Source organism: Micromys minutus (genome assembly GCF_963924665.1).
Source record: "Micromys minutus genome assembly, chromosome: 21".
In the NCBI taxonomy this organism is placed as follows: domain Eukaryota; kingdom Metazoa; phylum Chordata; class Mammalia; order Rodentia; family Muridae; genus Micromys; species Micromys minutus.
In genome coordinates, this window is record NC_137956.1 from 18,780,170 (window position 1) to 18,793,766 (window position 13,597).

A 13,597-nucleotide genomic window follows, 5' to 3' on the forward strand; every position below is an offset into this window, starting at 1 on the left:
ATCAATCAAGCTCTAGATACAAGGATTGGATCCCACCTATAAGGACTGCGACGTGACTTACACAAGCACAATCCATTCCTCTCTGTTCATCGTGTTCGATGTGCAAATCATCATGATTAAAAGCATAAGAAATGTGCAGATTAAAAGAAGATTTCACGAAACTAGCCAAGTAAACTAGAACACAAAAGTCATTAAAAGCATGTGTGTGCCACATCCCCACTCTGTATTTTTTCTTCAATCACACTTCTTACTGTCAGTAAGACATACATGAGAAGTCCTAAGTCAGAATAAGTAAAGGCACAAGAGGGAATCACCAATCTCTGTAGACTGGGCTCTTCAGGAACACAGGGGTGCTGTATATCTAGCCACCAAAAACCACTATAGAGATGGACTTTGAATTGAAGGCAGATCACTGAATTCCATGTTTTAAATTAGACCAATGTCACATGTCTCAAGTGATGCCAAAATATAAGACATATCCAAAATATTCCATGTGTTATGAAGAAGATATTAGAAAACCCTTATAAATAAATACCTGTTTCCACCAACAATGCAATAACTCTTCACCCAATTCCCCAACACCCTTCGAAGCTGCCTGAGACCCTTTGCTGTTCTTGAGGGAATGGAAATGGGTTCTGACTGTAGGGAGACCCCCAGGGGGTTTATTCTTGGAAAACAATCAAGAGATATTTTTTAGATGACTTAGGACTTCAATGTCCTTCATATAGTCAACAGAAAACACTAACACATGAACAACCAGAAAAGACCTTAGCAAAGATCTGGAATATAGAGTGTTGCCCCACTTAAACTACAAAACAGCCATGTGATCACAGTTTGGGGGTGGGGTGTGGGGGTGTAACTGAGTTTTGTTTAACAGCCTAACCAAAAAGCAAAGAACCAACCATTTCTTCTACTTCTGGAAAGAAAAGTAAATCATAGAAACTTCTAGATTCTTCCCATGAAGTAATTTAAAATCAGTAGGTGGAAGGTGCAGGTGTCCATAATAGACAAAAGTCGTGCACAAAGGCACGGGCTGCAACAAACTCTAAAGGTCTCTGCACAACTGTCTCATTAGAAATATAAAGGCATGGATATAAACAGTATGGTCTTTTTAAAAAATACCCACTAAGTGAACACAGCCTATCACAGCTTTTCATGGGAATGTCACTGTACAGATCCAAAATGCTCATGAGTCACTGTTGACTTTTAACCAACAGCTTTAGAACACAGCAAACTCATAGCTGCTACTCCATCAACATCAACCTTTTTGTGATAAACTCCTAATAATAAACAACCGCTTGGAACCAGCAGGAAAATGTCCAAGGCAAGTCCTTCAATCCAACTAGAGAAAGGAGCAGTAAAGATGACAGGCTGAATTTACTAGAAAGGCAACAGGAACACTTTCACAATGCTTCCTGGCCAAGTAAGAATGAAAGTAGCCTTAGCTGGTATTTTCCTCAGCTCTGTGGAGGTGTTTAGTCATTATTCTTTGAAAGGGGAATCTGTAATAAGCATGTATTTGGAAAAGCCCATGTCTGTTAAGTTTCAGTAGTTAATCCCAAGTTACTCTAAATGCTCATAGGCAGTTTGTGGCTGGTCATGTTCACAGCTGATGCATCTCCAAAAAATTCTTCATGAAGGCAGCCAACTTCTCAACATCTTCAGCTGTGATAGCATTACACAGAGAGGTGCGGATGCCTCCAATTGACCTGCGCCCCTTCATTGAGATCATGTTGAGTTCTATGCCCTCATCAAGAAATCGCTTTTCCAAAGCTTCATCTCCTTTGCTGTGCCAATGCAAAATGGAATATTCATCCTGCTTCTATGCTGGCGCTCCACTGAACATACATAAAATCTTTGAGAATTATCAATAATCTCATGAATCAATGGGGATTTGATGGAGCTGAGCTTCTCCATGGCTGCGCTCCGACCATTGTTCTTGATCCATTCCAGGACCGTGCCCAGGACACATATGCTGAAACACAGAGGTGCGTTATACAAAGAATCGTTCCCAGCCTGCAAATTGAAGTCAAGGACTGATGGGCACTCTCTGAGAAAGAACCCCATCAGATCATCACAGACAATCACCACTGTCAGCCCAGCAGAGCCAATATTCTTCTGAGCACCAGAGAAAACCACACCAAACTTGGAAACGTCCACTGTCTTGGATAAGAAGTTTGAGGACATGTCATAGACCAGCACTGCTCCCTTGACGTCAGGTATGAATTCAAAATCCATCCCATGCACAGTTTCGTTTGCACAGAAGTACACTTAGGAGGCGTCCTGGCTGAGGTTCTAGGTGCTTGGGTCTGGAATTTTTGTGTGACTTCCAAGTTTAGGATGGACAATGTTCACAGTCCCAAACTTCTTAGCTTCTCCCGTAGCTGACCAAGCTCTGGTCACCACATAGTTGGCACACCTTCCAGCTTACAGGCCAATCAGATTTTAAGGGGACAGCACTGAACTGGTCAGACCCACCTCCTTGTAGAAAGATCACCTTGTAGTTGTTGGGAACAGCTAGCAATTCCCTCACAAGATTCTCTGTGTTGCTAATAATCTTGGCGAAATCTGATGACCTGTGACTCATTTCAAGCACACTGATGCCAAGTCCTTTGTAGTATAGTAGCTGTTTCTGTATCTCTAGCAATACCACGTGTGGCAGCTTGGCAGTCCCGGGGCCGAAAGTTAACCACTTGCTTGATGGCATCTATGGTGCTAAGGCAACAGCAGGGAAAGTCAGGAGTTATACTTTTTCAGTGTATTTAACCACCAAAGAAATTTAATTACACAGGCTGCTGAATGTATTTCTTAGCACTCTGTTATACTCTGTCTCCCTCAGTGATCCACTGCTTAGAGCCCCTCACAATCCGATTGTTTAAATTATAAATCCTATGTTTATTTCTAGCCATATATCATGATAAATAGCAAAAATAAGCAATGGTCTGCTACAATTTTATAGACACCGGAGGGAACTCTAACAGGTTATTAGGAGAATGGCTGTAAAGTATGTCTACAGCTCAGATTTGCATCTTTAACAAGCTCTGTGAAGAAGCTCTCAAGGGTTTTAATTAGCCAAAAATACTATACCATGAATCAATTCTAGGTGTTGGAATGCATGCATTCTTGACTGCCTTATATGAGACAAAAATAGAAAAGAAAAGAAAAGGAAAGGAAAGGAAAGGAAAGGAAAGAAAAGAAAAGAAAACCTGTTGCCCTAGCCCTTGGCCCCCTAAGACGGTCCTTGATGGTCAGTATAAGAAAATGTGGAATCAACAGTCAAAGACACAGACTCTGGGAGCCACATGAGAAGCAGAAGCTGACACATTTGATGTGGTGAATACCTTTATACCCTGCCCCCACCCACAGCTAGCACAACCGATTGGCTGCCCCAACACACGCTCTATTTTTGTTCATCTCTGGGTGTCAGGCAGGTCCCCAGGTTAGTAAATGCAGAAGTGCCTGCTGTGCGTGCTGATTCACTCTTCCTACAAAGAACCATCTAGAATTTATCACATCTTCCACATTTGGAAGTGTGATATTTAAAGTGAAATAGCTTTACTAGGCCATGGGAAACTTATGAAGATGTCCCTATATGATGTTCAAGAATATCTGACGTTTACACATATGATATTGAAAGTATAGCAGGCACAGTGGAGGTCAAAGTTTTAATCCACAATGAGGGGAAGGTGGTGAAGAAAAGACAGTGGAGTGGAAGGCAATAGGAAAAAAGAGGCAGTCAGGAAAAGGCTAGCCAAAATTGAGGATAGAAATCTACTACTTTGAAAACCTAATTAAAAAAATGAAAAAAAAAAAAGAATTTGCATACAAGTACCTCACACAAGTAGATTGTTGCAGTAAATATTAAACAAACAGCTTAACCTTTTATCGAACGCCGCTCTAGTGTGAGCCGAGAACATGCTTTTGGTCCCCACATTGCTCTCTCTCAGCTGTCTCTCCTTCAGTCTGGTACTCCGGCTACTGCTTCCCACGAGACCATCTGCACTGTTGGGATCTCTAACTTGGCGGCCGTACGTGGGCTCTATAAACTCTGGCGGTTCACTCCACCGCCCCTCTTGCTTCAGTCCCAGGTGGATACAACCACCCAGCATGTTCCTTTTCTCCACCACCTGGCACAAACATGACTGCAAAGCCCGGTAGCTTATTGAGCAGGTTTATATAATAAATTCTCAATCCACAAACCCTCTATACAATAAGCTTACAAACAATGAACAAAGATACAAATTGCCCTTCTATATGAGATTTTTTTAAAAGACCTATAGAAACCCTTAGAAATAATAATAACAACCTCATCAAGCTAGAAATGTGCCAAGAGAAACATACACATCTGCCTCCATCTCCATTCCTCCCAGAATCTCATCCTCTTCTTCCGTCTTCCTACCTTTCCCTGCCTATCTCTCTCCTGTCCAATCATGTATCACCTTAACCTAAATCTACATGGGATGGCTGTTACAACCATGTGATGACCTGAACAAGTTCTACACTAGCATTCCACCATGGACGTGAGAGGAGTGCATGAGACCCCCCCCCACCCTTCCCTGAAGAGCCATAGGCTCTTTGTTTCCAGAGGGGTGGCATATTTCCCAGTGGTGGAGCTGCCAATAGACTGCCCTTGCTCAGGTAGACAACCCCCAAGTATGCTCATGCAGTCTGCTGATTAAATGCAGTAGGTAACTCAGAGAAGTGGGAGGAGGACTTGAAGGCAAGGAGGTCAGCAGGAGTGGGAGGGGAGTAAGAGAGGGTGATGGGAGAATGTTGACCTGTTCAAAGTGCTTTATGTATGAATGTATTTATGAATTTTGAACAAATATTTTAAATGAGTAGTGATCGTTCAGAAAGAAAGGAAGAAGCCATACACAGTGAAGGGCAGGTATCCTACTCTAATATTGGCCAAAAATGTCAAAGAATGAAAATGGAGTCAGAGATGCTGGCTTTCATGGTATGCAGGCAAAAGGATAAAATCAGGATTGACAATCCACATCTCTTCTTTGCCTCTTGTGGGAAGGCTGTGGAAGGAGTCTCTTGCTCCATACATTATTGAAATCAAGTGAATAAGAAAGAGAAATAAAGAAACCCACCGTTTTACATTAAAACAAACAAACAAAATCCTGATGTGGCTGGTAGGAACTGCTGATTATGGAGCTGATAAGAGGGAGCACTTCCCAGTCACTGCTTAGTAAGCTCCCACTCACTACATTTAATTACCCACTGGGGACATTTTTCCTTTCTGTGCTTTTTACTCCTAATATAGATTTCCAGCTATCAATACCTTCAAAACTATAAACTAGGCAATGAGCTATTTATTTTTAAAGCACAAAGCAAAAATGAAAAAAAAAAAAAGGTGTTTCGATATTCTGCAATAAGAATTTGTGTTGCACAAAGGGAAAAATATTGACATGAACAGGAAGTATCCAAGTGCTAGAAGAGGCTTTTAAGACTTTGGGAAGAATTTCTTCAAAGTTTTAAAATGATATGTTTTGCTTATTGATTTATAATTTATATACATTTGCACAGTGCCTTTTTAATAATATCCAGTCTCTATTACCTCATCTCAACTCCACCCAAAGTCCCCAGTCTATCTCCCATAAGACCCAAGTGCCCCTTTGTTTTTCATTAGTTCCATTATGAATAACTTCCTCAACCCAATTAGTGATGACCATATGTGCACAGATATGGGACCATTCCCTGGGGCATGAGTACTTTATCATTGGCCAAATCCCCAAAGAAGAATGGCAATCACTTCCTTTGCAGCCATCAGCTGCTGATAGCTCTTCTGCTAGGGGTTGGGCTCCTGGAACTCCTCCTCCATCCATACAGTAAGTTCTTGCTTAAACAAGACCTATACAATTTTTACACATTTTGAAGGCAACCAACTGGAAAACCGAGTAAAACCTTGATAACATATTGCTTGCAAAAAGACTGTGGTAATGGGCAACAGTGAGTAAATGATTGTTGATCCTCGTTAGTCATCAAAGGAAAGCAGGAAACTCCTACAATGCTATGCAACTGAAAACAAGTCAGGGTGGGTGACTAAACAACGGGAAAGGAAGATGGCAGGTGCTGAGAAAAAGCAGAACCCTGGGCATGCACAGACCCGGCTGGAGAGCGCGTTAATTGGCTTTATGGGGGTAGTGTCTGCCAAACTGAACATATGTGTGCCTTATGATCAAAAGACATGAGCATATGTTAAGCACTAACAGTACTGGGATGCTCATAGGAGCCCCACTGGCAGTAGTCCCCTCAGGGAAACCAGCCAAATGCCTATCCACAGTAGACAGAATAAACAAAACATGGCATATTCACACAGCAAGGGGATCACCTTGTAGCTGTACAAGCATGGGAATGACACAACACAAAGCAAACATCACACACACACACACACAAACACACACACACACACAAATCTGTTTCTTTTTTAATTCCAATTTCTTAAAGAATAAAAACTGACAAAAATGTTACATGCTTTTTACAAGACTCGGTACCAGCAAAGAGGAGGCAGGCTAATGGGGAACTTCCTTTGATTTTCAATAGAGAGGTGGCTTACAAGGAGTATTCATTTAGTAGGCAAGCTGTCCAGTGGTATAATTAGCATGCTTTCTTGGGTATTATGCTATCCTTCAATATAATTACCAAACAGCAAAGAAATGAAAATGAAAACACTGTATTCCACAGGGAGCACTGCATATTTTAATAAATAGTATTTGCATTTTGTCTAGTATCTTGGTAATCAAAAGAATATATTCTTTGAAGTACTCGTCTACAAGAAAAGAGAAGCCAAACTTCTATGATATATTGCTTCCTTGAACTGATGCAATAATTTTTACACTAAGTTAAACAAACAAACAAAAATTAAGAAATCTGGCGTGGTATGTTTCGTGTGACTTGTGTCTGATGGAAGAGTTCAGACTTCAGTGCAGGAAACATCTCCCATGAGCCCCATATGTGAAGTAGAGTAAGCATCAGCATTATTCCATCTTATGGATGACAGCTAAGGCTCAAGCGGCAACGTGGGACCAGAGAGATGGACAAAGGTAATGGCTACAAAAATGTGACAACCTAAGTTTGATCCTTTTATATTGTAAATATGGAAGTCGAGAACTGACCCACATCGTTCTGTGACCTCCACATGTGCACTGTGGCATGCCGACACATGCACATGCATGCACATATATCAATCATAAACGTTTAAAAAGATGCAACATATCCAAAATCACAAGGGGATTTTAGATCACTAGATTTCAAACTTTCCCGATGGGAAACTAATTATGAATGCGCAGCAAATGTTATTTTAACTTGTCATGTATTGCTAGCCATATGCCTTAGGTAAAAATACAATCTAGCTGTACCCATCTTTCCCTGTTCAAAAGCAGAAAGATTTCTTGATGAAGCGTAGATTTCATGACGAAGTGTTAATTAGAAGATCTTTGCTAGGAGAGGCTATGTTTTTATGCCTTGTGTCATTTTCCTTTTGTTTTTGAATGTGGAAAAAAATATATGAGGGCCGTGCATTGTATTAAAATGAGGTCACTCCATGTAGCTCAGCTTTACTCAAAGGAGATTGAAATTGAAACAATGGTACACTGAGAAGGTTTGGAAAGAGGGTAAAGGAAAGATGAACACATGTAAAAACAATTTATAGTTATGTTCTAAGACTGTATCACTACTTTCTTGGATAAGCAGCGTTGTTGCTGAAGACCCATGACCTTCCCATGGTTTTGATTATTCCAGAATATTCCCTGATGTTCAATATGGGCCCATCTGGTTTCCGAATCCATCATTTCATCAAAATGCCCCCTGATTGTAAGTGAGAAGCTATACCCCATCAGAGTGGGGTAATTGTTCTCCAAGACCATTGCATCTCAGTGGCTCTAAAATACCTTTGGTTATTTTAGAATGGAGGTTGAAACTGAGTCATCCTTGACTCGAAGTGAAGAATTTTGCTGTGTTTGTGTGAAACTTGGAATTTAGAGACTGTGATCTTTAGTTCACAGCAAAACGTACCAGTTACCCATTGTGTCACAAAACATTAAAGCAGACTCAGTAGCTGAGAATGATGTAAATCAACTGCCCTAGAGGCCAATGGTTGGAAGCCCAGACTGGATCTCACTGAACTTCTCCAGTTCAAAATGCCCAGGCATTTTGACCAGGCTGTTTGGTGTCCTGGTGGTATGAGGTTACCTGTGGTTTTCTGTTTGTGGTTATGACCTCCAGGCTAAGACGCTCCTTCTTTTGCTGGCTGACTTTGAGGCAGCACCCAGCGTCTAGAGTTCCTCTTCCCAGCAACGTGATGAGTCTCTGTTAGGTGCATCTCTCTGACCCATTCATCTTCAGCAGCCTGTGTGACTGGTGTGAGTCCACCCTGATGCATTAGGGTCCGGTCTCTGCTCAGGCTCTACATTTAATCATATCTTCAATTTCGTCATTCAGAACTCAAATTCATCTGAGGCCAGCAGATGCCTGCCATTGCAAAAGCCATCCCTTTTCTCTGCTTTTTGCTCTCTTTTACCGAAAAGCACAATTGTTTTTTTAAATTTTTTTAATCACTATAAGTCACCTTATGATATTATATTTATGACATAGATATTTATTCAGTTAACTTCAGATTCTATATATTAAAATAAATGTACATTATTTGGTCTTTCTTCTCTCCATTTTCCTCTTTTTTTTTTCTTTAAATGTCTACCTCTTAGCTCCTCATCTTTGTTCCCACAAGGAAATAAAACAGGAGATATTTGTTTATCTTTCTGGGTATGGCTTATTTCACTTAATGTGGTAATTACATTATCCCATCCATTTTCCGGCAAATGTCCTAATTTTGTTCACCTTTACACCTCAATAAAACTCCATTCTGAATGTACGTCCCATTTCCTGTACCATTCATTTGTGGCTAGACACATATGCTGCTTTCGTTTCCTGTGCTGGGAGTAGAACAGTAAAATACCATACATGGATCTCTGTGCTGTGCTTATAGGTCCTTCCACACACACCCAGGAACAACACAAGTAGAGTACACTGTAACTCCATTTTCTGCTTTTCAGGAACGTCCATACTGACAGCCCTGTGGCTGCCCCAGTGTACATGTTCACCATCAGTGGATAGGGCTCTCCCTCCCCACACTTCCTACATAAATAAATGGTAATTCTTGCCATTTATTATCCTCAGTTCCGTTTCCTGTTGAAGAGTGCAGCAACACTCAGGTAATGGTTTGTTTGTTTGTTTTCAGTTAACACAGCCAGCTCACAGCACATCATGCAAAATCACAAAGCACAAATTCAAGGAAGGCAATGCCTTTACTAAGTTACAAAGCTTTTGTAAATCAATATGGTTCTCATTAACACAATAAAATACTATTTTTGCTGGATCCATATATTAACTTAGTGCTATTTTCCACTCCAAAAGTATCAATTAAGTGCAAAAGTGTTATATACACACATGCCCCCCCACACACACGTGCGCACATATATATACATATATATATGTGTATATATATATATGTGTATATATATATATATATATATATATATATATATATATATATATATATATATATATATATATGGAGAGAGAGTGAGATTAATGTCATTTAAAATGATATGATTTCTCCATTTCCCGTGCAGGTCATTCTAACTAACAACACTGAGCGACCGTGTGGACATGGAGTGTCTGGGTTGGTCCACAGTCTGAAAGACTTTAAGATTCTACCTGATGGAGACAAAATCAATAACAATTTGTTTTAAGTACTTCAAACAAACAAATACACTCTGCTAATTGCTCACGTGAACACAAGGATCTCCTAGTCCGTCATCTCAAGCCTTCTAAGATCAGATGAACCTTTTGATTTAGAAGCTTTGGTCTTCTGTTTTGATCAAAGGTCACAGCTTTACCCTACCTCATTGTAGTAATAATAATAAAATCTACCTATGGTAGCCATTCTAACTGGCGAAAATTAAAATCTCAGTGTGGTTAAATAACATTTTCTTAATGTCTACTCTGCCAATCCCATACATCTCTGAATGAATGATAATTTCTTCTATAGAAGGAAATATCAGAATATTTAAAATAAAGTTTGTTGGTTCATGTGAATTTTAAAGAATTTAAAATGTTTAAGTAATTAATGTTTGCTTGGTTCCTGTATCTTGTTCCTACTTATAACAAATGGAGTCTGCATGGAGAGATGGGGGAATAAGGTAATTAGTAGAATATCATACACATTGAGATTCTTACCTCCAAGACCTGGAAACATGACACTGGGAGGTAAGGATGGATGAAGATACAGGAGTAAGGCTATGAGAAAGGGTCTGTCCTCATGTGTGGGACCACCAGAAAACTCTCTCTCTCTCTCTCTCTCTCTCTCTCTCTCTCTCTCTCTCCCTCCCTCCCTCCCTCCCTCCCTCCCTCCTTCCCTCCCTCCCTCTATCCTTCTCCTCCGCCTCCTCCTCCTCCTCCTCCTCCTCCTTCTTCTTCTTCTTCTTCTTCCCCCTCCCCCTCCCCTCCCCCTTCCTCCTCTCTCTCATACAGAGATACAAAGTTAGGTAATTCTTGTCTTCAAGGAACTGAACAATCAGAAAAGATTTGGCTGTGGCATTTTGCCTTGCTTTGCATATTGCTGATAATGTTTGGAAACCTTCCAAGTTTATTCACTGCTTTTGTTGTGTTTCAGCGTGCAAAAAACATACTTTCTATTTCACATGAACAGAGAAATACTTTGCTTCTGCAGAATACCGTTCTTTAGCATCATATGAGAACAGCTGCTGGATCTGCCTGTTTTCCACAGAGGCAGTGGGCACTTCCACAACTTCTGAGAAAACCCATGGTCTTAGCCATGGTTTCTCAATGATATGAAGTCTCTATGACCATAATAAGAGAGTAAGGAATTCAAAAATAGACCTTATTTAGACTCCAAAGTAGCTTAAGTATTGTCTTTGTTCCTAAGGGTGACCTTTTGTACTACTTTGATGTGACAAGCTTTGAGAACTTCATGTGAAAAAGGAGGACATGTGTGTCACTAAGTTCTTAGGCTTCTTTCAGTTAGAACTGCAAATGCTCTTTTCAATGAAGACTGCACCCCTTGGAAACCTTAAATGATTTCCCTTGCAGCAGCCCTGGGAAGAATCTCTTGCAGATACCCTAGACAGCATCCCTTGCTGTAACCCGCTAAAGCTTTAAATGCCCGTTTCTTCTTTAAGCATTATATGTCTGCTCTTTCTTTGATTTGTCATAGAAAAAGGTAAAAACAAATTGCTGTGATATATCAAAGTCATAGCACATTGCAAGAATTTCAGTTTAGTTAGGGGGCAGTAGGAGTCTTTGACAGGTCACAGTACAGAAGTGACATCATCTATCATGTTTTAGTTAATATACAAAGTTGAAAATAAGTTATTAAAACCCAGCTTAATTCGGATTTCCCTGATGTCTGAATTAGTTACTTCTAACTGACAATACAATCTAATTTTAAGAAACAAGCAATTCCGTTCTTTTAATCTTCCTTCCTAAATCCCCCTTGAAAATCTTTATCTTTCAGTGGTGAGTATAGAGATGCCTGCTCTTATTTTAGCATTCAAGAGGCTGAATGATAACCATGACTTTGAGGCCAGCTTGGACTACATAGCAAGACACCATTTCTAAAATGTCTCTCAATAAATAAAATCATTCTTAATCTCTAATCTGTTTTGCAATCAAATGTAATGATTAAATAAACGAGACATCCAAGCCCCACTCATGCTCAGAATAGTGGGCAGAGCTCCTGCGGGTCCCATACAGCACTTACTTTTCTAGTTTCACACCAGTTTCAGTCTCAGCATTGGCTGGAAGTATATGTCCACTTTCTAGCAAAGCTGATGCCAAGGGTCAAACTCTATCTCACTAAAGTCATCTTGCATCTGGAGATATCTCCTTGGGAAGATAGAGAATAGTGAACAGTTAACCCTGGGATCTTGACCTCATTATACTTTTAGTAATGTGGTAACTCTTTAAGCAATATCCTCAGTTGGATAATTACTTCTCATATTGCTTTCCTCTTGTCTTCAGAAGTAAGCACCAGGCTCTTTCTCAACCAATATGTTGTATTTGACCCAAGTGTCTTCTGCGCTGTCAGCCAGCTGTTTCCCAGCTACCCAGATGTTTCCTGAGCATGTCCTAAATATAGTTTTTAAGTACATTCAGAATTCCTTCAGGAAAAATTGAACAAGTAAGTATATTTCCCTGATGAAAATCGGTAGTGATCACCAGAGAGTCCTTGTGGGAGAAAACAGGATTATAAATAAGACAAACGGCCAGAACTTTATTCTGAATGCTTGATTTCAAACTAGTGACATGACCATGGTAAAAAGATTATCAGGTACATGATCCAAAATTATTAAGCACAAAGTTCTTTTCCAGGAATATGATACCACTAAGTAGAGGTAATTTAACCATAAAATGGCTGAGTATGAAATGAGGTATGTTGTGGGGAAGAAAAGAGCTTGTGTTTTGCATTTAAATAGTATTTAATTAAAAACTGAAAGACGAAAGGCAGAAATAATCTGAAGTTAAAAACAGACTGGGATTCCCATTTCCTATCCACATCATAAATGAGTTCATTCCACAGCGATGATACCTTGCACTATGGGTGTGCCTAGATGAGATCTGTGGCCTGAACTAAAGCACTGAGAATGCACACACATACACAGAGAGAAAGACAGGCAGACAGACAGACAGACAGACAGACAGAGAATGTTCACAGCTCTAAAGGAAAGCCTTATAACCATGGCTAAGCCTTTATAAAGTTTATGAATGAATACCTAAAGTAGTTTCAAACTGAAGTGGCGGAAGACAATGTTCTTTACATGGTACTTTGAAAATAAATCCCATTCATTAGTGGGGTTAACAAAATATGATGCTTTGACGCCAAAAATAATACTTAAGAATCTAGAAATGCTCTGTCATATGGCATAAAATCCCCCAAAGGATCTTTGACCGAGTCCAGCACCTATGCTGTACATTCAGACAGCTCTACCCACATGGCTTCTCTCCAAGCTTCAAGCAGCTGGCACCAACATGCAGTAGCTTGTCCTCCTTTGCCTCTCACTTGGAAGGACTTGCTGCCACAGCCCTCTCCTTGATCCTCAAACAGAGCATTAATTTAGAGGAATTCACAAATGACATGGTGAGAGAGCACCGAGAGGCGTCGACACCCACGGCCCAAGTGAAAACATCAGAGGGAACTCAGCTGAAGAAGGAAAAGTTGAACTAATGACTTCAGGAGAGTGAGTAAGAGGCATGATTTACAGACGTGAGTGTACTCTGTGGGAGATGAGCACGCACACAGCAGAAGCAGCCAGCTCTGGTCCTGTCCGCATCATGCTCTGAGGTGGTTCTGTTTTCCATTTCCCATCCACATCCCAAGTGAGTTCACACTGCAGCAATGCTCACTTACATAGCTCTTTATCATGAGCAGCATTAGCTGCCAAATTCTCTTCTCCGGTTCAGTTGCTGACTCAAAGTCTCATCCGACATTTGTAAGAAATGTGCTCCTCATGTGTACACTGTACCCAAATAGGTATTTTGGGGTTTCTTTCTCTTGTTTCATTTGAGTTTTTTC

General features: G+C 40.3%; 1 pseudogene across 1 annotated transcript; it reads right to left on the reverse strand.

Annotated features, from left to right (window-relative positions):
* Positions 1 to 1,603: 1,603 nt before the first annotated feature.
* LOC308434201 (phosphoserine aminotransferase-like) lies at positions 1,604 to 13,355 on the reverse strand (annotated as a pseudogene). The gene is made up of 3 exons: positions 13,299 to 13,355; positions 10,723 to 10,865; positions 1,604 to 2,715 (listed from the first exon to the last, which is right to left on the reverse strand). The product of its transcript is annotated as a phosphoserine aminotransferase-like (transcript).
* Between the last annotated feature and the right edge of the window lie 242 nt (positions 13,356 to 13,597).